The 21,511-nt window shown below is 43.2% G+C and overlaps 1 long non-coding RNA gene across 1 annotated transcript; it reads right to left on the bottom strand.

Moving 5' to 3' along the window:
- Positions 1–741: 741 nt before the first annotated feature.
- LOC137825959 (uncharacterized) lies at positions 742–19,244 on the bottom strand. Its single transcript, XR_011083387.1, has 2 exons — positions 18,952–19,244; positions 742–993 (listed from the first exon to the last, which is right to left on the bottom strand). It is a non-coding gene; the product is annotated as an uncharacterized lncRNA (long non-coding RNA).
- Between the last annotated feature and the right edge of the window lie 2,267 nt (positions 19,245–21,511).

The raw sequence follows: 21,511 nt of genomic DNA, 5'->3' as shown, positions 1-21,511 counted from the left end.
TTATTTATTTTTTTATAAAAATGCATTAACCAGTCAAAATATATCAACTAAAGTTTAATGTATACGCTTAGTTGACTTATTTATGAAAATATCATTATGAAAGATATTTAAAAAAATATTTCTTCACAAAAAACCAAAGAATAGGTGGGTCACCGATCATAAACTAAACTAGCTATGTTAACTACACTTGGGAGTACTTGGCTGCATTTCCATGGTTACTTTTTGTTGATGCATCACCTTCTCATACTTGAAGAACCTCATTTAAAAAAAATATGAAATACTTTACTTGAACAATTCTGTACATGTAACAAAAGTGAATTTCGTAAAGTATGAGCACAAGGATGCATGGTTATAGAATTGAGATTCATGAATTTTTTTAATTTTTTTAATCATAAATTGAATCTTATTATAAATTATAGGATACATAATAAATAAATTAAATATTAAAATAATTTTCCAGTAAATCTATTTCTTTTATTTTTTTACATTTGTTATAAAAAAACAAGATTATATACACATTTTCATATTTGTAGTGTTTTTTTTTTATTGTATTTCCTCTTATTAGACATCTAATGATATTCCTGCATCATTTTTATTATTATATGTCAATTTTTTATAAATAAAAACTTAGAATATAATAAAGGTTAAATGTGCATATACATCTTTTCGAAAATTGCTTTTGTTTTTTCAAACAAATTAAAAATTTATACTAGTAAAAGTTTAAGAAAAGAATATTAAAACTAGTTCACAATAAAATTATTTTATCAAAAGTAAAGGTACAACCTCTTCTTCTTCTCCACTCTTCTTCTTCAATCTTCTTTTAGTTTTCTATGCGTTTTTCGTCTCCAATTTTCTTCACCGTTAAGTTTTTGTTCTCTACCGATTCTATTATCTTCTCTTCGTTCTTTCCTTTTACTTTCTTCATGTCCTTCTTCTGATAATGTTTCTTGTCATAAACGTGTGATTGTTTTGTGATTATCTTAATCATGAATCCTACAATTTATTCAATTCATGTAACCATTCAAGATCTAGAACGATTGAACTTCATTTGTGAATCGGAAAATCTATGTTTAGATTCGAATCTTATGATTCATGTAATTCTAACTACTGCGGAATGCACCAAATATGTTCACGAAAAAAATCTCGTGCTAATAAGATTGTTATATAGAAAAGTAATAATAAGAATTTTCAATAAATTTTGTGTTGAAATTGCATTTTTGAGTTGAAAGTAATAACATAAACATGTTAAAAGAAAAAGAAAACTACGTCACCATTCACCAATTTTAATTTGTACATAATTTCATGATTTTAAAATTGAGATATTATATAAGCAAAGTACAAATATAAAACCACAAGGATAAGAACCAAGCACATAAAACAAAAACAAGACACTAATAACAACAAGGATTTCTATCTCCCTACATGTCAAAAGTGATCGAGACCTCCTGAACAATAATGAGAAAATCAATTTTTTAGCTAGTAGACTGTGATTTTCATGGTATAATTGTCATTTAAAGAGTGGAATTGATTCTTGTGTGTTATACAAATTCTTGAATTTGTGTTTGGCTTTAATTAGGTGTCCACATCAGATAACTTAAGTCACTTTTTACCAAAACCTTCAAAAACAACTTTGCAGGGTAGTAATTAGTAATTCAAAATCATAATCAAACTTCAATAACATATGTCTGTCAAACAACTATGAAAATAGTTTATAACATTAGCTCACTAATATGATATGTAATACATATTAATTATTATGAAGAGAATGTAGGCAACCTATTGTTCAGTATACAATACCATTTTTTTTTATCAGCAATAAAGATTGAATAACAGGGACCACTTAAGGGGTGGTTCAACCCTTATACATATCTAAAAAATGAGACAATTTCTCTGGTCTCCCAAACCAGCAGATAGAGGGAGACAAACAAATCTACCACTAAAAAACCCGTACAGCCCGTACAATTTCAAAAACTAACCCATACAAAATCAAAACTAACCTGTACAAAATAAAATCTAACCCGTACAAACCCAAATAGACTCAAAACCAAACTCAATACAATCTTTTTGCACCCACAACAAGGGGCAAAAAGAACAACAGAAGCTTAGAACAACAAACAACCCAACCGAAGGAGTAACTCTTATAAAAGCTCACTTTATTGAAAACATACAAGCTCTAGGATCAATGCACCACTCAGAGTAAGTAAAACTTGCAGAAACAGTTTTAGAAGTTACCCAAGACCAAGCCTTTAATTGTGCCAAAGTGAACACTTCCGAAGGATCGATCACCCCTCTTTGGAATATATGTTTATTCCTGTGCTTCCATAATTCACTAACTACAGCAATCCAAACACAATTCCAGACTACATTAACCTGGACAGGAGCATTTAGCAAATTAAAATGCAAGAAGTGAGTTGTTGGGACAACATGGTCAACCGATGCAATCCCTAACCATGTATAACACTGATTCTAGACTAACCAGGCAATCCTGCAATAAAAAAACATGTGTTTTGTCGACTCCACAGCCATCCTGCAAAAACTACATAAATCGGTATCCACCAAAACCCCACGCCTCTCCAAGTTAGCTTTTGTGGCAATCGAATTAATCAACACCCTCCAAGCGATAATCTGTGTTGAGGGCAAAGCAGTAGTCTTCCAGAGGAAGACAAATTCACTTTTTCCCTCCACAGGGCATCTTAAAAGAGCATAGACAGATTTTACCGAGAAACCACTATCCTTACCAGCCTTCCAAACTTGACTATCTACAGAATTCATGATAGGGGTCTTTCCATGCACTTCTTGTAACAGCTGGACTTCCTGGTATATTTCCCGATCAAACAGACCTCTCCTCCAAATTAACTTCCACTCCCATCTATCATTAACCCACTCCCCACAAGACTGTAAACTACCTTCTTTATTACCACACAAAGAGAACAATCTTGGGAATTTACTTTTCAGATCTTCATTGCCCACCCAAACATCTTTCCGAAACAAAATATCTTTCTCGTCTCCCACTCTCCACTCGCAACAATTCTCAAAGGATTTACCCCAATCCTCAAATCCTCCATCCTCCATCCCCCAAACCCCCTTCAAGTCTTTCCACCAACTGGAATCCTTAGCATTACTCCTTTGTTCTTGCAAATTTCTCCAACCTCCGTATTTAGATTCAAGAATTTCTTTCCACAGACCATCCTTCTCAGTCTGCAGACGCCAAATCCACTTTCCCAGCAGTGCCGCATTGAAAAGTCTTAAATTCAAAATTCCAAGACCACCAGTTTCTCTAGGCTCACACACCTTTCTCCATGAGACCCAGGCTACTTTCCTTCCTTCATCTCCCCATCCCCACAAAAACCTTCTCTGTACCTTTTCAAACTCCTTTAACACAGCACCAGGCAGTTTGTACATGGATAGATAAAACAACGGAATGGCAGAAAGCACCGACTTAATAAGACACACTCTTCCTGCCAACGAGAGAAATATGCCTTTCCATCTACCCAACCTGCTCTTAACTCTTTCTAATACACCATCCCAAAACGAGACTCGCTTGTGACTCCCCCCACGAGCAACCCCAGATATTTGAAGGGAATTTTCATCACTTCACAATTAAGGATTGCAACATACTGCTGAATCACAATATGATCAACCCCCACCCCTCTAATACTACTTTTTGAGAAATTAACCTTCAAACCAGAGGCTAATTCAAAACAGTGCAGAATAACCTTCAAATTGCAGACCGATTTAAAATTCGCTTCACATAAAAACAGAGTATCATCCGCATACTGAAGCATGTTTACCTTTACCTTTTTAACCCCAACCTCCAGACTTTCCACTAAATTCTTCTCTACAGCTTTCCTTACAACACCTGCCAACCCTTCCCCCACAATAAGAAACAGGAAAGGCGCAAGAGGGTCGCCTTGACGTAACCCCCTCTTAGAGTAGAACTCCGAAGTAGGGCTCCCATTTACAAGCACTGTCACAGAGGAAGATTGCAAGCATGATTTAATCCATCCAATCCATTTTTCACAGAAACCTAACCTTCCAAGCATATAAAATAAGAACTCCCAGCTTATAGAGTCATACGCCTTTTCGTAATCCACTTTAAAGTAAACACAACTCTTCTTCCTCCGCTTCACCTCCTCTAAAACCTCATTAGCAACGAGGACACTATCCAACAGGCCCCTTCCTTCCAGGAAAGCAGATTGCCTAATATCAATCAACTTACCCATCACCTTCTTCAGTCTAAGAGACAAAACCTTTGAAACGATTTTGTATAAACAACCTACCAGAGAGATAGGTCTGAAGTCGCTTAGCTGCTGCGGGTTGTCAACCTTTGGCACCAAACATATGAAAGACGCGTTTGACCCTCTGGGCCACCTGCCTCTATCTGCAAACTCGTTCACAGCCTTCAAAACATCCTCTTTTAAAATCTCCCAACAGAACTTTAAAATGACAAAGTTAAAACCATCCGGACCAGGGCTCTTCGAACTTTCATAGCTCCACACAACAAATTTAACTTCTTCTTTAGATATATTTTCAACCAACATTCTATTTTCCTCCCTAGAAACTGAGTCAAACTGGACATTATCCAGCTTGACGGTAACCCCATCAACTCCGTCAAACCGAGATTTAAAAAAACTCCTAACCTTATCCTTCACCACCTCTTTATCATCAATCCAAAGATCGTCCACAAAAACTCCATTTAAACCATTTCTCGCCCTCCTCCACTTGACAACCGAATGGAAATACCTTGTATTAAGGTCTCCATATTCCAGCCACTGATGTCGGGCTTTCTGCCTCAGAATGGCTTCTTGCTTAAACAGAAACCGACTATGATCTGCCAGCAACACCCGCCTCTCCTCCCTTCCATGCGCATCAAGGCCCCCTTCATTGTCTCTTTCATCCAACTCTTGTATTTTCTTGAGCATTTTGTCCCCTGCAAGGTTCACAAACCCGAAGACCTCCCTATTCCAGATTTTTAAATCAGCCTTCAACTTTTTCAATTTTTCTTTAAAGACAAACATACCTCCTCCCTGCACCTCGTAACTGTGCCACTTGTTCCTGACAAAAGCTTCAAAACTACTATCACCCTGCCACACATCCAAGCTTCTAAACGGCTTCGGTCCCCAGTCCACTATCGAGTCCTTAAACACTAAGGCACAATGATCAGAAACCGTTCTACTTAAGACGAATTGTTTGCATTCCGGCCACGCATCCAACCAGTCCCTGGACACCAAGACCCTGTCAATTCTACTTTTAACTGACCCATTCGGCTTGTACCACGTAAACTTTCTACCGACCAACGACACATCCAAGAGTTCAGACTCTTCAATAAAATCATTAAATCCCCTGATGTCCCTGCTATAATCAGACACTGAGAAAACACTCATTCTCTCCTCTTGTCTTCGAACAGAATTAAAGTCTCCAAGTACACACCACAACCTATTATTCTGACGTCGTCTGAATTCACCAATTTCTTCCCAAAGCGTCTTCTTTTCCCTCAACGAATTAGGATTGTAGACGTTCACTATCATAACCTGAACCCCTCCACCACCTTTCCACACCCCTTCTACAACAGAGAAACTATTACCCCTAAAGGAGTTGACGAGTTGAAATAGACTATTTCTCCACATAGTAATGATCCCTCCTGCGTTATTACTAGCACCAACCTCAATCCAACCGATATCATTAGATCCCCACAACAGGAAACCATTCTCCTTACTAATCTCAGTACACTTTGTCTCTTGTAAACAAATCATGTCCACTTGTTCTTTGTTGATCAAGTCTCTAATATATTTTCGTTTAAGACTCCCTCCTAACCCCCTTATGTTCAGACTAACAATCTTCATCATCTGAAACACTGCTCTCCCTCCTAACAACCTTCTGCTTACCACTGTCACGATTTTCTAAAAACTTTAACTTGCTGATAACAAGTTCCTCCTCTCCATTAAAGGTAAACCCAAGTTCCTTTCCTATGCTCCACACTCTAATAACTTCTAAATTTTCATTTTTCAGCCAATTAAACCTAGAACCGTTTTTACCAGCACTGTCGCCGCTCTTGCTGAGAGGGGACACGGCCTCACGGCTAGATTTAGCATTCAGTTCCAAAAACAGGGTTCGAGAAACCTTCCCTATTACCATTTGTACACCAGCTTGTGAACCTGTTCCTCTAGCGTTGACCATAGGTGCTTGGTTAAATACGCAACTAGCAAGTCTACCATCAACCTTATGACTGTCACCACTGTTTGACGTACTAGAAATTAAAACCGCATTGCTGCTCCCATTAAAACTTCTTCGTCCATCCTCCACCGCGTCACCGTACTGCAGAAACGCCCCGTCATCCCTCCCATTAATCACCCTTGTGCCCTCGCACCGAAGCTCATCACCGTTCCGCCCCAAGCTGTCGTCACCAATGGTGGCAGCGACACCCAGCGCCGAAACCGGCGTAGCTAACTGGTCACCACCCGTCGCCGCACACAAATCCATGTATAAGACTCCGCCGTTGGTTATTGTCGCTTCGTAAACGTCCATGGAAGACGACCTGAACCCGCCATTGTGTTGCGCGTCCTCGTCGGAGGCGTCGGAACCGCTGGTGCTGTCGGTGCCGTCGCAAACCGCCACTCCTTGCGTCACCTCCTGATCTGCAACTTCCCCTGAGAAGACGTACATGGTAGCCGCCGCCGCCCCTAGTGAAGAGTCAACCCTAGCTGCGACTCTTTCTTGGGCCATGTTCCTACAAGATCTGACCCTGCAGAACACTTCTTCTGATGATGTCGTGTCGTTCTTCTCGTCTTGTCGGCCTTCCGGTTGGTCTTCCGGTTGGTCTTCTTCCGACTGGATCTTCAGCTTGGACACGATGGGGGGAGTACCTGCGAAGACACTCCGACGATCAAGTCAGACCGAGAGCTAAGTACCAGAAGAGTGGGGAGTGAATAGTTACCTTGGGTGATGTGCCTCTTCTGCTATTTATACTGCTCTAGGTGGGCTATGGCCGCTGTGGGCCTGCTTTAGGGTCCAAACGAAGGCCCAATTGAGTCTTAACCGTGCTTACCATTTAAGTTGGGTTGTTTATGCTTAATTACGCATTTAGCTTCGCCTGTTGTCGTCTAGTCGGTTTTGTCGTCTATCCGGTCTAGTCGGCCTTACGGCCATCTGGTAGTACATATGCCCCCCAGGCTCAAGTGAGTTGGCTAAAATGTAACGTAGAGTCGAATTGCCGTGAGCCTTCAGTTTGTTGAGGTTGAGTACACTGGCTTATACTCGAGGCACGTGCACGTGGTACTGTGGGATGTGACCGCTGGGTAGGATCTCACGCGTTCATTGCATGTGGATCCAACGGTGGGCATTCGTTGTGACGCTTCGCCTTCTCGTTTTTCTCACCTATAAATAGGAGTGGCAGTGGGCTCCGATTTCTTCACGTGATTCATGAACTAGCTCTGAGAGTCCGACAACCGAGTGATATTCCTTCGTTCCTTGTGTATTGGTTGAAGAGTTTCCTGGAGGTAACAATGTCTCTTCTTTCGGCTGCTGCCTCATGTCCTTCTGTGTCTAGGGGGTCTGATAGGGAGAGGCCATTGGCTGATGATATCCCTGTCATAGATGCCGAGAATGCCGAAGGCTCTTCTCGGGCTGTCGGCCCTTTGAGTCGGGAAAGTGAACAACCCGCAGAGTCGTTGTCATTGAGTGGGTACGCAGGGGAGGAAACCCGAGAGGCCGAGTATAAATGGGTACATAGTAGCGTTCGTGAGTTCTTTTCTATCTTTACCAAAGTTTCGTTGCTTCAGGATTTTGTAGATAGCGTAGATATTGTGTTAGATGGTGTGCCTAGTGGTGCTTTCGCTCTTCGTAGGTGTCGAGAGTTTGAGACTGTTTGCTTGGGAAGGGGGGAAGGGCGAAAGGACTTTTTTTATTTCTATTCTTGTTTGTTTTCGGATATGCATATCCGCTTTCCCCTTGATAGTTTTTCCATGGAGGTGCTGCGTGTTTTAAATGTAGCCCCCACGCAACTGCACCCGAATAGCTGGGCAGCACTCCAGGCCTTTCGGTTGCTTTGCGATGTGTTGAGTCTTAGGCCGACAGCTAGGTCTTTTCTGCATTTCTTTGGCACTAGGCCGGGTGACCGAATATGTTGGTTATCCCTTGTCGGCCAAACAAAAAATAGCCTTTTCGCTCCTTATACGACATCTTATAAGAACTTTAAAACAGGTTTCTTTAAGGTTGTCATTGAGGAGGGGGGACGGCAGTTTTTCTTTGATGGTGAGACACCTAAGTTTCCTTTTTATTGGACGAAGGATCCGGCACGTTTCAATTTATGGCCGAGGTCCCTGATGACCGATGACGACTTGGAAGTGTTATCGGTGTTGGACCAACTTCCTCGCAAGATTCCAACCCGGTCCCTCGTCCGTGCCTACTTGTCCCCTGATAGATGTGTTGATGTTGATGGTATGTGTTTTTACTCGTCTTTTTGTGCATTTTACTATGACTAACTTTGCTTTCGTCCTTCAGGTATAATGGCAAGTTTGGTGCCGCCAGGTGGAAAAAAAGATTATTTTCGAGAGCTTCGCCTGAAGCGGCAAGCACAGATGGTCGCGAGGGGGGATACACCGGGAGGATCGGGTACACCGAATGCCGAGGCTGTTATCCCCATTACTATAGTGCCAGCTGCCGAAGTCGACCGCCCGACCAACCCAAAGAAACGAAAAGAAGACCATGGCAAGGATCGTGGCAAGTCTTCTCGGCGCCATGGGGAGCGCTCTTCATCTGGAAGGTCTCCTAAGAGGGGCCGATTGCTTGGGAGACCGGGTTCAAGTGGGCCTGACTTTCTTGGACACGATCTTAATGTGGCCGAGAAGGTGAGCATCATGCTGAATCCTTACCAGCAAGATGCGTATCTGTCGGCACGCCATGCTCAAGTTCATGACGCCTTCATGGAGTTGTGTTCTAGGACCTTGGTACTCGGCAAACGGATGGCGTCCGATTTGATGAAGAGGGACAAAAATGCAGCCGAGGTGGAGGGACTCCGAACTAAGCTGAATGAGTCCTCGGCCAGCTTGAAAACAAAGTTGACCGAGAATGCTACACTTGTGGCTCAGAAGGAAGCTCTAGAGACTGAGGTGGCGATGTGGAAAGAGAAGTCCGAACTGGCCGAGAGGGCTGGTAGAGAGGTTGCCGAGAAGGCTGATAACGAAGTGAAGGGCTTAAAGGAAAGCCTCTTGGACATGGCCCATACCAACCATCGAGCCGAAGAGAAGATAAAGAAGCTGCTGAAGGAACTAGAGGTGGCCGAAGATAGCGTCATGGAGGAGCATGAACTTGGCTTTAAGAAAGCCCTTCGACAAGCAGCCTTTTTCTATAATGTTCCCTTGGATGAAGGGAAATTTGATGTTGACAAGGACTTCTACGAAGGCCAACTCATGCCGCTAGATCAAATCCCAAGCTCACCTCAAGTGCTAGCTCCCCCGACAGCTTCAGAGGTCGAACACCTAGAGCCCGATAGCTAGTTTGTTCCTCTATGCATGGGTCGCGTTTAATTGTTATTTTTTGTAAAGTCGTGACCCCGTCTTTTGTGTAATCGATACGGCGTAGCCAGTTTCTTTTGAATACCATGAATGAGAATTTCATAATTTGAATGTCGTCTTTCACTCACTTCTCGTATACGTTACTTGTTTGACTTTCTGAGACTTTCTTGGCCGAGAGGTTTTTATTGCACTCTCGGTCGGCAGGGATTCACTTGAGTGAATTCTTCCTTGGCCAAGAGGTTTTTCTTTTGAACTTTCTTGGCCGAGAGGTTTTCATTGCACTCTCGGTCGGCAGGGATTCACTTGGGTGAATTCTTCCTTGGCCGAGAGGTTTATCGTGAACCCTCTTGGTCGAGAGGTCTTTATTGTACTCTCGGTCGGCAGGGATTCACTTGGGTGAATTCTTCCTTGGCCGAGAGGTTTATCGTGAACCCTCTTGGTCGAGAGGTCTTTATTGTACTCTCGGTCAGCAGGGATTCACTTGGGTGAATTCTTCCTTGGCCGAGAGGTTTTTCTTGTACTCGCGGCAGGGATTCACTTGAGTGAATTCTTCCTTGGCCGGGAGGTTTTTCTTTTGAACTCTCTTGGCCGAGAGGTTTTTATTGCACTCTCGGTCGGCAGGGATTCACTTGAGTGAATTCTTTGCCAAGAGGTTTTTCTTTTGAACTGTCTTGGCCGAGAGGTTTTCATTGCACTCTCGGTCGGCAGGGATTCACTTGGGTGAATTCTTCCTTGGCCGAGAGGTTTATCGTGAACCCTCTTGGTCGAGAGGTCTTTATTGTACTCTCGGTCGGCAGGGATTCACTTGGGTGAATTCTTCCTTGGCCGAGAGGTTTTTATTGCACTCTCGGTCGGCAGGGATTCACTTGAGTGAATTCTTCCTTGGCCGAGAGGTTTTTATTGCACTCTCGGTCGGCAGGGATTCACTTTAGTGAATTCTTCCTTGGCCGAGAGGTTTATCGTGAACCCTCTTGGTCGAGAGGTCTTTATTGCACTCTCGGTCGGCAGGGATTCACTTGGGTGAATTCTTCCTTGGCCGAGAGGTTTTTCTTGTACTCTCGGCAGGGATTCACTTGAGTGAATTCTTCCTTGGCCGGGAGGTTTTTATTGTACTCTCGGCAGGGATTCACTTGAGTGAATTCTTCCTTGGCCGAGAGGTTTTTATTGCACTCTCGGTTGGCAGGGATTCACTTGGGTGAATTCTTCCTTGGCCGAGAGGTTTTTATTGTACTCTCGGCAGGGATTCACTTGAGTGAATTCTTCCTTGGCCGGGAGGTTTTTATTGTACTCTCGGCAGGGATTCACTTGAGTGAATTCTTCCTTGGCCGAGAGGTTTTTATTGCACTCTCGGTCGGCAGGGATTCACTTGGGTGAATTCTTCCTTGGCCGAGAGGTTTTTATTATACTCTCGGCAGGGATTCACTTGGGTGAATTCTTCCTTGGCCGAGAGGTTTTTCTTGTACTCTCGGCAGGGATTCACTTGGGTGAATTCTTCCTTGGCCGAGAGGTTTTTCTTGTGCTCTCGGCAGGGATTCACTTGGGTGAATTCTTCCTTGGCCGAGAGGTTTTTATTGTACTCTCGGCAGGGATTCACTTGGGTGAATTCTTCCTTGGCCGAGAGGTTTTTATTGTACTCTCGGCAGGGATTCACTTGGGTGAATTCTTCCTTGGCCGAGAGGTTTTTCTTGTACTCTCGGCAGGGATTCACTTGGGTGAATTCTTCCTTGGCCGAGAGGTTTTTATTGATTCTTGTATTAATGATTTGCCATAGGATTTTGAGTGATAAACATGATTTCATTGATTGTGGTGCCTCGTTAAAACCTTCTTCAATCAAAAACCCTCGGGATAGCCCTCTGGGAAAAAAGATCGAAGGTAGGAAAGAGTACACCTATAATACATGTTAACTGATATATATTTTCAAATGGCTCGCGTTCCACGTCCTGGGAACTTCCCTGCCATCCAAGTGTTCTAGGCGATATGCGCCGTTCTGGAGATTTTCTCTGACCTTGAAGGGACCCTCCCAGTTTGCATTGAACTTTCCTTCTGCTGGGATCCTGCGAGCTTCCCCTTTCATTCTCCAGACCAGGTCTCCTTCTTGGAAGGCTCTTGGTTTTGTCTTTGAATTGTATCTTCTCGCAGCCATCTGCTTGCAAGCTTGTTCTCTTATCTTGGCCCTGTCGCGTGCTTCCTGGAGCAAATCCAACTCCGCTCTTAGACACTCTTCATTCATCTTCAAACTGTGGAGTTCTCTTCGGATTGTCGGCTCTCCGACCTCAACCGGCAGCATGGCGTCTGTGCCGTAGGTGAGATTGTACGAGGTTTCCCCAGTTGCCGAGTGGGGGGTACACCGGTATGCCCAGAGAACTTCTACGAGCTCCTCTACCCATTTACCTTTGGCACTGCCAAGTCTTTTCTTTAGTTCATTCAGGATGACTTTGTTGGCAGATTCGGCTTGGCCATTGGTTTGCGGGTGCTCCACTGAACTTGTCTTGTGCTGGACGCCCAGGCTTTCATAGAATTCGGCCAACTTGCGATCAGTAAATTGTCTCCCATTGTCCGTGATGATGGTGTGCGGGATTCCGAACCTGCAGATGATGTCTTTCCATACAAAGTTCTGGACTTGCCTAGCTGTGATGTTTGCAAGGGGTTCCGCCTCAATCCACTTTGTAAAGTAATCCACTGCGACCAGTAGAAACTTCCTTTGCCCGGTTGCCTGGGGGAAGGGACCTATTATGTCCATTCCCCACAGGGCAAAAGGCCAGGGAGAATTGATGCTTTGCAGGTTGTGAGGGTGTGGCTGGATTAGCGGACCATGCTCTTGACAACTTACACATTTTTTCACAAAGTTGGTGCAATCTGTTCTTAGCGTAGGCCAATAGTAACCGGCCCTCAGGACTCTCGTCGCCATTGTTCGGGCCCCAGAATGTAACCCGCACGCCCCTTGGTGTAATTCTTGCAGAATATATTCGGCTTCTACTTTCGACACACATTTGAGTAAAGGGGTTGAGAATCCTCGCTTGTACAAGTCTTCTCCTATTATAACAAATCGTGACGCTTTCCTAGATAGGTGTAAGTCATGGCCGTCCTTCCCTTCTTCACGGTCCTTGACAGCTTTCTTCATGTCGGACACCCAGTCGTCTTCTCCTTTTTCGGTGACCATGCATTCCCCGATGGGGACCGACGGAGCCGATAAGATCTGCTGAATGACAGAGGCGTGTCAGCCTTTCGTCCTAGCGGTTGCCAGTTTGGACAGGGTGTCGGCCCTCAGGTTTTCTTGTCGTTTCACATGATTTATCTTGACGTTTTGAAACTGACTGATGATGTTAACCACTCTGTGGTAGTATTTCAGGAGCAGAGGATCTTTGATTTGGTAGTTCCCATTGACATGCTCGACCATGAGTTGTGAGTCCGTATGACATTCCACCTTCTGAGCTCCCACATCTTTTGCCAGCAACAGTCCGGCTATGAGCGCTTCATATTCTGCTTGATTGTTCGAAGTAGGGAAACCAAAACGCAAAGATTACTCAATCTGTATATTTTTTGGCCCTTCCAGAACAATTCCGGCTCCCCCACCCTTCTTACTTGAGGAGCCATCGACATGCAAGACCCATATGGTTTCAGGTTCTTGGCATTGCTGTAACTCTGAAGTGAAGTCTGCCAAGCATTGGGACTTGATAGGTCCTTGTGGTTCGTATTTAATGCTGAATTCGGACAACTCGACTGACCAGCCAATCATTCTTCCGGCCAACTCGGGTTTTTGCAAAATCTTATTGATGGGGAAGTCGGTTCGCACTATAACCTCGTGACTTTGGAAATATTGTCGTAGCCTTCTGGAGGCATGGACGAGGGCTAGAGCTACCTTCTCGATCATTTGATACCGGGTTTCCGCATCCTGTAGTACTCGGCTAATGAAGTAGACTGGTTTTTGTTCTTTCGTGCCTTGTACTATGGCGGCACTTACGGCTTCCGGTGACACGGCCAGGTAGACCAGTAGAGGGATCCCATGGACGGGTTTGCTTAGAATAGGCGGTTCGGCCAACGCCTTTTTTACCGTTTGAAAAGCTTCTTCGCAACCTTCACTCCATGTGAACTTCTCTGCTTTCTTCGTGAGCCTCAAGATTGGTCTGATCTTATCCGCTAATCTAGGCATAAATCTGGACAAGGACGTCAGTCTTCCCACCAGCCGCTGAACTTCTTTCAGGTTTTCCGGGCTTCTCATGGTTTCCAAGGCCCGACACTTGTCCGGATTCGCCTCGATTCCTCGGCTTGTCAGCATAAAGCCTAGGAACTTGCCTCCTTCGACTCCAAATACGCATTTCTCTGGGTTAAGGCGCATGTTATACTTTCTTATCTGCTGGAAGACCTCGGCCAAGTCGTTGGCGTGTTGTTCCACGCTATCGGATTTTACAATTATGTCGTCAACATATACCTCCATGGTCCTTCCTATCTGATCTCGGAACATCTGGTCCATGAGCCTCTGATAGGTGGCTCCAGCATTCTTCAGGCCGAAAGGCATGACCTCATAGCAAAAATTGGCTTTGTCGGTAATGAAGGCTGTCTTCTCTCGGTCTGCCGGATTCATGCGTATTTGGTTGTACCCAGAGTATGCATCAAGAAAACTTAACACTTTGTGACCGGCTGCGCCATCTACCAGCCGGTCAATGCTTGGCAATGGATATGCATCTTTTGGACATGCCCTATTAAGATGGGTGTAATCAGTGCACATTCACCACTTTCCATTGTTCTTCTGCACCAGGACGATGTTTGCCAACCACGTGGTGTAATGCACTTCTCGGATAAACCTAGCATCCAGTAGTTTCCTGGTTTCCTCTTCGACTATCCGTCCTTTTTCTCCCACGAACTTTCTCTTCTTCTGGGCTACCGACCTAGCCTCCTTACAGACTGATAGTTTGTGCGAGATTATGCGAGGATCTATTCCCGGCATGTCGGCTGCCGACCATGCGAACAAGTCTGTGTTTTTGTATAGGACAGCTGTGATAATGTTCTTTCCCTCTTCTCCTAAGGTTGATCCCAAACGAGTATTCTGACCTGCTCGGCCCACTCGGCATGGCACCACCTCTTCCTTGGGTTCCACTTGGGGTTCGTCATTAGGTCTTGGATCCAAGTCATCACTCAAGGATATATGATGAACCTCGGCCCTCCGGGTGGGTGTTCGCGGTGGCAGAATCTTCAAACTTGCCGCGTAACATTCTCTAGCAGTTTTTTGGTCGGCATGGAGAGTGACCACCTCTCGGCCCCTACTCGGGTTGTCGGCCGGGAACTTCATGGCCAGGTGAGGTGTCGAGACTATAGCTCCCAATTTGTTGAGAGAGGATCGCCCGATCAAAATATTGTAAGAAGTTTCGGCGTCGACAAGCAGGTATCTGATTTTGATCGTCCGACAGTCTCGATTTCCTTCTCCAAATTTGGTGTCCAGGTCAATGTATCCTTTGGTGTTGACTCTCTGCCCCGCGAAGCCAATGATTTGTTCATCATACTGGACAATGTCGTCGTCAGATATGCCCATCTTTCGGAAGGTCTTCCAATACAAGATATCCACAGAGCTCCCTTGATCTATCAGAGTTTTCATGATGACAAAGTTGGCTACCTCGATGGTGACTACCATAGGGTCATCGTGCTTCGGGTTTATGTTTCTGAAGTCCGAATCCGTGAAAAGCATGGGAGGCAGGCTTCTCCTGTTGCTTCTGCTGATGGAGTACACCGAACTGACCGCCCGAAGGTGTCTTTTTCGGGAGGATGATGTAGTTCCTCCTCCCGCGAAACCTCCGGCGATTGTGTTTATGACTCCCCGTACCGGCATGGTTCTTCGATGATCTCTTGCTCCTCGTCCTTCTCGGCCGTCCCGGCCTCTTCGGCCTCTCTGCTCGTTTGCCTGCGTGTCCCTACGCCCTTCTCTCTTTTCCAGATCAACTTCGTTTTTCCTCTCCTCTCGGCTTGTCTGGACAAAGCGTCGCAGATGACCAGCTTGGATGAGCTCTTCAATTTTATCCTTCAGTGCCCAACAATCTTCTGTTGTGTGCCCAAAATTGCGGTGGTATCGACAATGCTTGGTTTGGTCGACACTTAACGGAGTAGGAGTCCTGCTTGGTGCCTTCAGGAGATCTGCATTGAGAGCTTCCTCTAAGACCTTTGACCTTTCGGCAGTCAAGGGGGTGTAACGGTTGAAACGTGGTCCCCTGGGTAAGTCTCTGGGCTTCCCAAAATGTGTTGGCCTGCTTCTGTCTCTCCTCCTCTCAGGTTCGTCGGGCGCCTGAGCTCTACTCCGAAACTCTTTCAATTCCTCCAGCTGCATGTATTTGGTGGCTCTTTGGCGCAACTCATCCAATGTTGCGGCCGGTTGCATGCATAAACTGTCCGAGAATGGTCCCGGCTTCAGCGCAGTCACCATGTGGTGCATCGCCACTTCGGGACTTAGGTTTCGTATGTCTAACGCTGTTTTGCTGAATCTGTTCATGAAGGCCCTCAAGGTCTCCGACTTCTCTTGCCGAATATTCACTAAGGCGATCGAGGTGAGGTGGTGTGGTCGGCTGGTAGTGAACTGTGCTCCAAACTTAGCCGCAAGTGTGTCGAAGCAATCTATGGATTGAGCTGGCAGTCGAGTAAACCAGCTCAAGGCTGCCCCCTTAAGTGAGGTGGGGAATATTCGGCACCACAACGCGTCTTCAGCCGTATGCAAGCCGACCTGTGTCAGGTACGCATTTACATGCTCATCCGGATCCGTGGACCCATCATACTTGTCCAACGTGGGGTTGTTCCAGGTTCCCGGCAAGGGGACTTCAAGGATGGTTTCAGTGAAGGGACTTCTTCTAGGCGCCGTGTTTAGCACATTATTTGAGGTCGGCCTTACGTTTTCTTGATACAAGCTCCCGGCCTCATGTGTATCCGTGTTCGCATGATCTCTTGAGGGGATATTATCCATAGCTTCCGGTATTTCCGGCTTCTTAGCAAGCTTTTCTTTCATCTGAGCATTCTCCTTCCTCAAAGCTTCCATTTCCTGCTGCATCTTCAAGATTAACGTCATAGAGTCCGGACGGCTGGTTTCTTCTTGTGCATTCCTATCGTTACCCGTCATGTTCCTCGTAGTCACCATGCGGATAATTCGTGGGGTTAGTGTTCTCGGCCCCACGGTGGGCGCCAAAATGTTCCTACAAGATCTGACCCTGCAGAACACTTCTTCTGATGATGTCGTGTCGTTCTTCTCGTCTTGTCGGCCTTCCGGTTGGTCTTCATGTTCCTACAAGATCTGACCCTGCAGAACACTTCTTCTGATGATGTCGTGTCGTTCTTCTCGTCTTGTCGGCCTTCCGGTTGGTCTTCCGGTTGGTCTTCTTCCGACTGGATCTTCAGCTTGGACACGATGGGGGAGTACCTGCGAAGACACTCCGACGATCAAGTCAGACCGAGAGGTAAGTACCAGAAGAGTGGGGAGTGAATAGTTACCTTGGGTGATGTGCCTCTTCTGCTATTTATACTGCTCTAGGTGGGCTATGGCCGCTGTGGGCTTGCTTTAGGGTCCAAACGAAGGACCAATTGAGTCTTAACCGTGCTTACCATTTAAGTTGGGTTGTTTATGCTTAATTACGCGTTTAGCTTCGCCTGTTGTCGTCTAGTCGGTTTTGTCGTCTATCCGGTCTAGTCGGCCTTACGACCATCTGGTAGTACAGGCCAGAATAGGCCCAACACAAATTAGGTCATCAGACCACTTCTGATTAATTAATGCGTCATTAAAATGCAACTCCCTTTTTCCACAACCACCTAACTGGGCCCCACTACACTTATTGCTCTCCTCATTCCCCAGAAATGACGAAAAAACCCCACCAGAATTAGGGCTGCATGCGCCACCTACTCCATCTGAACTAAATTTTTTTCCGCAATGATTATTTTTGCATGCGCCACCTTCACCACCTAACAGACAAACCTTCAACCCCGCTGGGAACTGAACCGTTTTTTCTTCTCCGTCCTTTGATTCAAACCCTTCACCAAGCTCTGAGAAGAAAGAGTTGACGGATCCAGCTCCTCCAAATACATCCAAACTTGCCTCGGATCCCTCCTCACAAGCTACTCCCCAATGATGATCATAGAACTGCTGCATATCTGTCGGGACCTCGAACTCTTCTTCAAAAGAAACGGTGCATAAAATACCATTAATTTGCACTTGCTTTACCATTTTCACGTCTCTCCCTACCGGGATTTTGACACGCAATCGAACGAACTCAACAACCTCCCTTGTTATCGTAGCGTCGTCAACCTCAACTAACGAACCGACTAGAGACCCAATGAATTCGAAACATTGGCTACTCCACACCGCCAACGGGATACCTCTGCAGCGGACCCAAACAAATTTTTCTCCTACCACAAAGCTATCGTCCCAAGGGACAATAGACTCGAAAATCCCGTCTAACCAATCTTTACTTTCTGCAACTAACTTCTCTAAGAAACCCGCTTCTTTACATGACAGCAACACGAACTTCTCCCCTAGTGACCTCAACTTCACAGAGCTTGCACCGCTTAGAATAAAACTTTCCTTAATAGACTGCACATTTTTGAGCTCAAACTACGAAGCAATCCTCCAGCCACTTTGTAGAATCCACCGCAACTTGAACGCAAACCATGTTGGCGTCCAGAACCTTCTGAGCATCAGACTCGTGGCCATCCCTAACCACCTGAGCAAAGGTTCTTTGATGATCCTTCTGCCTCCAAACCTTCTTAGCAAGTTCCATTCTCCTACCATCTCCCACCTCTGGCCTATTTGGTTCCCTCCTGCTAAACTTAGGTATATTTACCCGCAACTTCCAAAGACCTATCCAGATAGCGTCTAGCTTCCTTTCTAGAACACGAACATCCAACACTCCTTGAAAACTCACGAACCCAAAGCGTCGTTTACCAGAATCTAACCTTCTTGAAATGAAAACATCGCTCACCCTCCCCCACATCTGAAAAATCGTCCACATGTCTCTCTCCACGTACTCATGAGAAAAGTTTGTGAAGAAGAACTTCACTTCCGCCATACTTCACCGGAGACTCTCTCTCTCCAGACTCTCTAAACTAGGTCAGTATACAATACCTATAAAATACCTATTATTTCAAGAGAAATTGGTCTGCAACAAAAGAGAAAACTCCTAAGCTCGGACAATGTACTAATTCCTACTACCCCACTTCTACTATTCACAACATCAAAAATAAAATAATCAAATTGGTTCCATAGATTAACAAAATCTTTAAACTATTTGTTGTTAACAACAAAGCAGGAACGAAACCCTAACATGAGAAGAGTAAAGCTAAACAAAACTTTCACATCCAACGCATTTTACTTTAAACATCAAATAATCCAACAAAAACCTAAATGCAAACAACCAAAGTAAAACCAGCTAACAAAACCCTAGTATGTGGAAAATTAAAATCATGGAAGAAAACTTACATGTTTAACGACTACCACGAATGATTGAAAGCAAGAGGACCATGAAAGATTGAAAGATGGAGGAGCACAACGGAAGAGGAATAATGTTGGAGCACCACGAAAGAAGAAGAAGAATGTTGGAGCACCACGGAAAAAGAAGAATGTTGGAGCAAGAGGAAGAATGTTATAGCATCGTGGAAGAAGAGAAGTGAACGTAGTTGGTTCAATCTACAACTCGCATAATAAGTCTTTCCAAAATTACAAGTATGCCACCGTGATATTTATTATGGTAGATGACTAACAACAGTCATAAAAAGTTCTCATAGATTCTTCATTTTACATTGGGAATATGTCTGAATAGGTTCAATAGTTTTAAAAGCAACCCCTGATTTAGATGGTGATCTTCTAGCCATTTGTTATGCAACCTGCTTTATCCTTGTTCCATAAAGAGTATGCAAAAGCTTGATATCAAAGTTCATGATCTATGGTTAGTTGAATTGTATGTGAATAAGAATCATTCAGTTCAAATTATGTGAGTGATGGGTACTCACATAGAATAAAAATATTAATTGTATGAACAATTTTTCTACTTGGTAACATGCTAGTTCACTGAGTAAGTAATAAATTATTTTGAGCAAGTTTGGTGGAGACATGTGCATTTAATCAATTATCTTGGGGATGATTGATTAAGTGTAGTAGTGAGTGTTAAAAATCTTATCATGCTTAAAGTAGTTGATTAAGTGAATGGATAATGGTTAAATTTACCATGTGACTTTGTTTACATCTAATGTATTATTATGTATAAAGTTTTAAGGAACAATTGAGTGATTATATTTTGTTTTGAATACTTAAGATTCAAAATGAATGATAAACTAGATGATAATGATGTATGGAATATCTTTATTCTTATGATTATGTCTTGCCTTTAAAATTGGATTCCCAAAATGTCTATGAAAGAAAGAATTGAATCTAATACTTAGTGTATGTGAAAAGTACTTCCACAACAAGCTATCATTCTAAAATGGTAATTGTAAATGAAGTGTGAATCTTATTGAAAGACTTAATAAACTTCTAGGAACATTTTGTATAGACTTAAAAAGACAATATACTAAAGTTCATCATGCATGAATATTTAGGAAAAAAAAAAAACAATTTCATGAGACCTAATGTAATAATGATGAAAAATATTGTGAAATATTAAAGTTCTAGTCTTGTGATTGTTGTGATGGATGATCTCACTTAACCCATGTAATTAGATAAATGTTTATGTATTGTGAAATTATTTTAGTAGACCTCTCTTTAATACATTTGATTAAGGAACTCATGAGTTATGGAAGAATATTCTCATCGAGGGAATTGTGCATAGAGTAATCCATGCTCAAAGCAAGGGATGGCCACAATGTGATCTTATTATATAAATCTTATTGTTCATATTTATTATTATATATATTGTATGCATATCTCTCTTTTAAGTTGTTATATTCATAAGTTTGTTTAGAATATTTGTTAATAATCATCTTGTTTTCTTTAATTCATTTATTAAAAAAAGGTTTTGTCTGAGCATATATTTTTAAGTGAAATATATTAAATGTGGTTTTATTCTAATTCTATTTGCACTTGAATATCACAATTTTATAGTACTTTTGAAACGTGTTCAAATATAGTGTTCAAATTGGTATATTGCATGTTTAAGTATTTGCAACATATTTGAATATCTAAACCCTAAACCCTGAACAAACCCCCACGAAATAAATAAATTACAACTAAACTCGTGACTTGAAGTCTTTTGGAAGACACGTGTTGAACACATCCATCGGAGACTATACCTGACTTATTACTTATTCAGAAGACAGTCCACAAGAAATGGGGGTAAATCCTTCCAGTTACTATAGTAATAGAGTAAGAACTTCCATCACCTTTTCACTTCTAATATCATCATCCATGACTTGAAAATGTGTGAAGCATGGATATATAATTTATTTAATGATTCCACTACTCATTACACATCACATATCATACACAAGTCAATTTTCATCTAGTAACTATTATTCATATTGATTAAATTCAATGAAGTACAACACAACAAGTTTCATTATACATAAATCCATTTTATTCAAGTAATATATTTGAAAAAAACATGTATTAAACCACAGAGGAATACTGCTTGAGTAAGGTCTCCTAACTAGAGTGATATTCCTAAGAATGAGAGAGAATTAGTTTAATCTCTTCCTCACTCAAATATTGGATTGAGCAATAGAACATGTCACTTAAACGTCCAATAGAGTGCTTGAGTAACCAAACTCTTAGAAGATAGAGACTTGCTACGACTTCTCTCTTGCTCAAGCGATCGTCCATCACTTGGGCGACTAAATTTCTAGAGGAGAAAGAGATGTTATGAGTTCTCTCTAGTTCAAACTATCACTTGGGCACTTAAGCATTAAGAAACATTGTTTGAACGACCAATTGAATGCTTGAACGACGAGTTGGTCACTTGAGTAATAAGTCTCTGCACTAATATTAAATTTCACCACTTGAGTCTCGCTTGAGCAATCTACTTATCATTTGTGTGAAATATGTTAAA

Source organism: Phaseolus vulgaris, chromosome 8, assembly GCF_000499845.2.
Source record: "Phaseolus vulgaris cultivar G19833 chromosome 8, P. vulgaris v2.0, whole genome shotgun sequence".
In the NCBI taxonomy this organism is placed as follows: Eukaryota; Viridiplantae; Streptophyta; class Magnoliopsida; order Fabales; family Fabaceae; genus Phaseolus; species Phaseolus vulgaris.
This window is presented reverse-complemented; position numbering and strand designations above follow the sequence as displayed.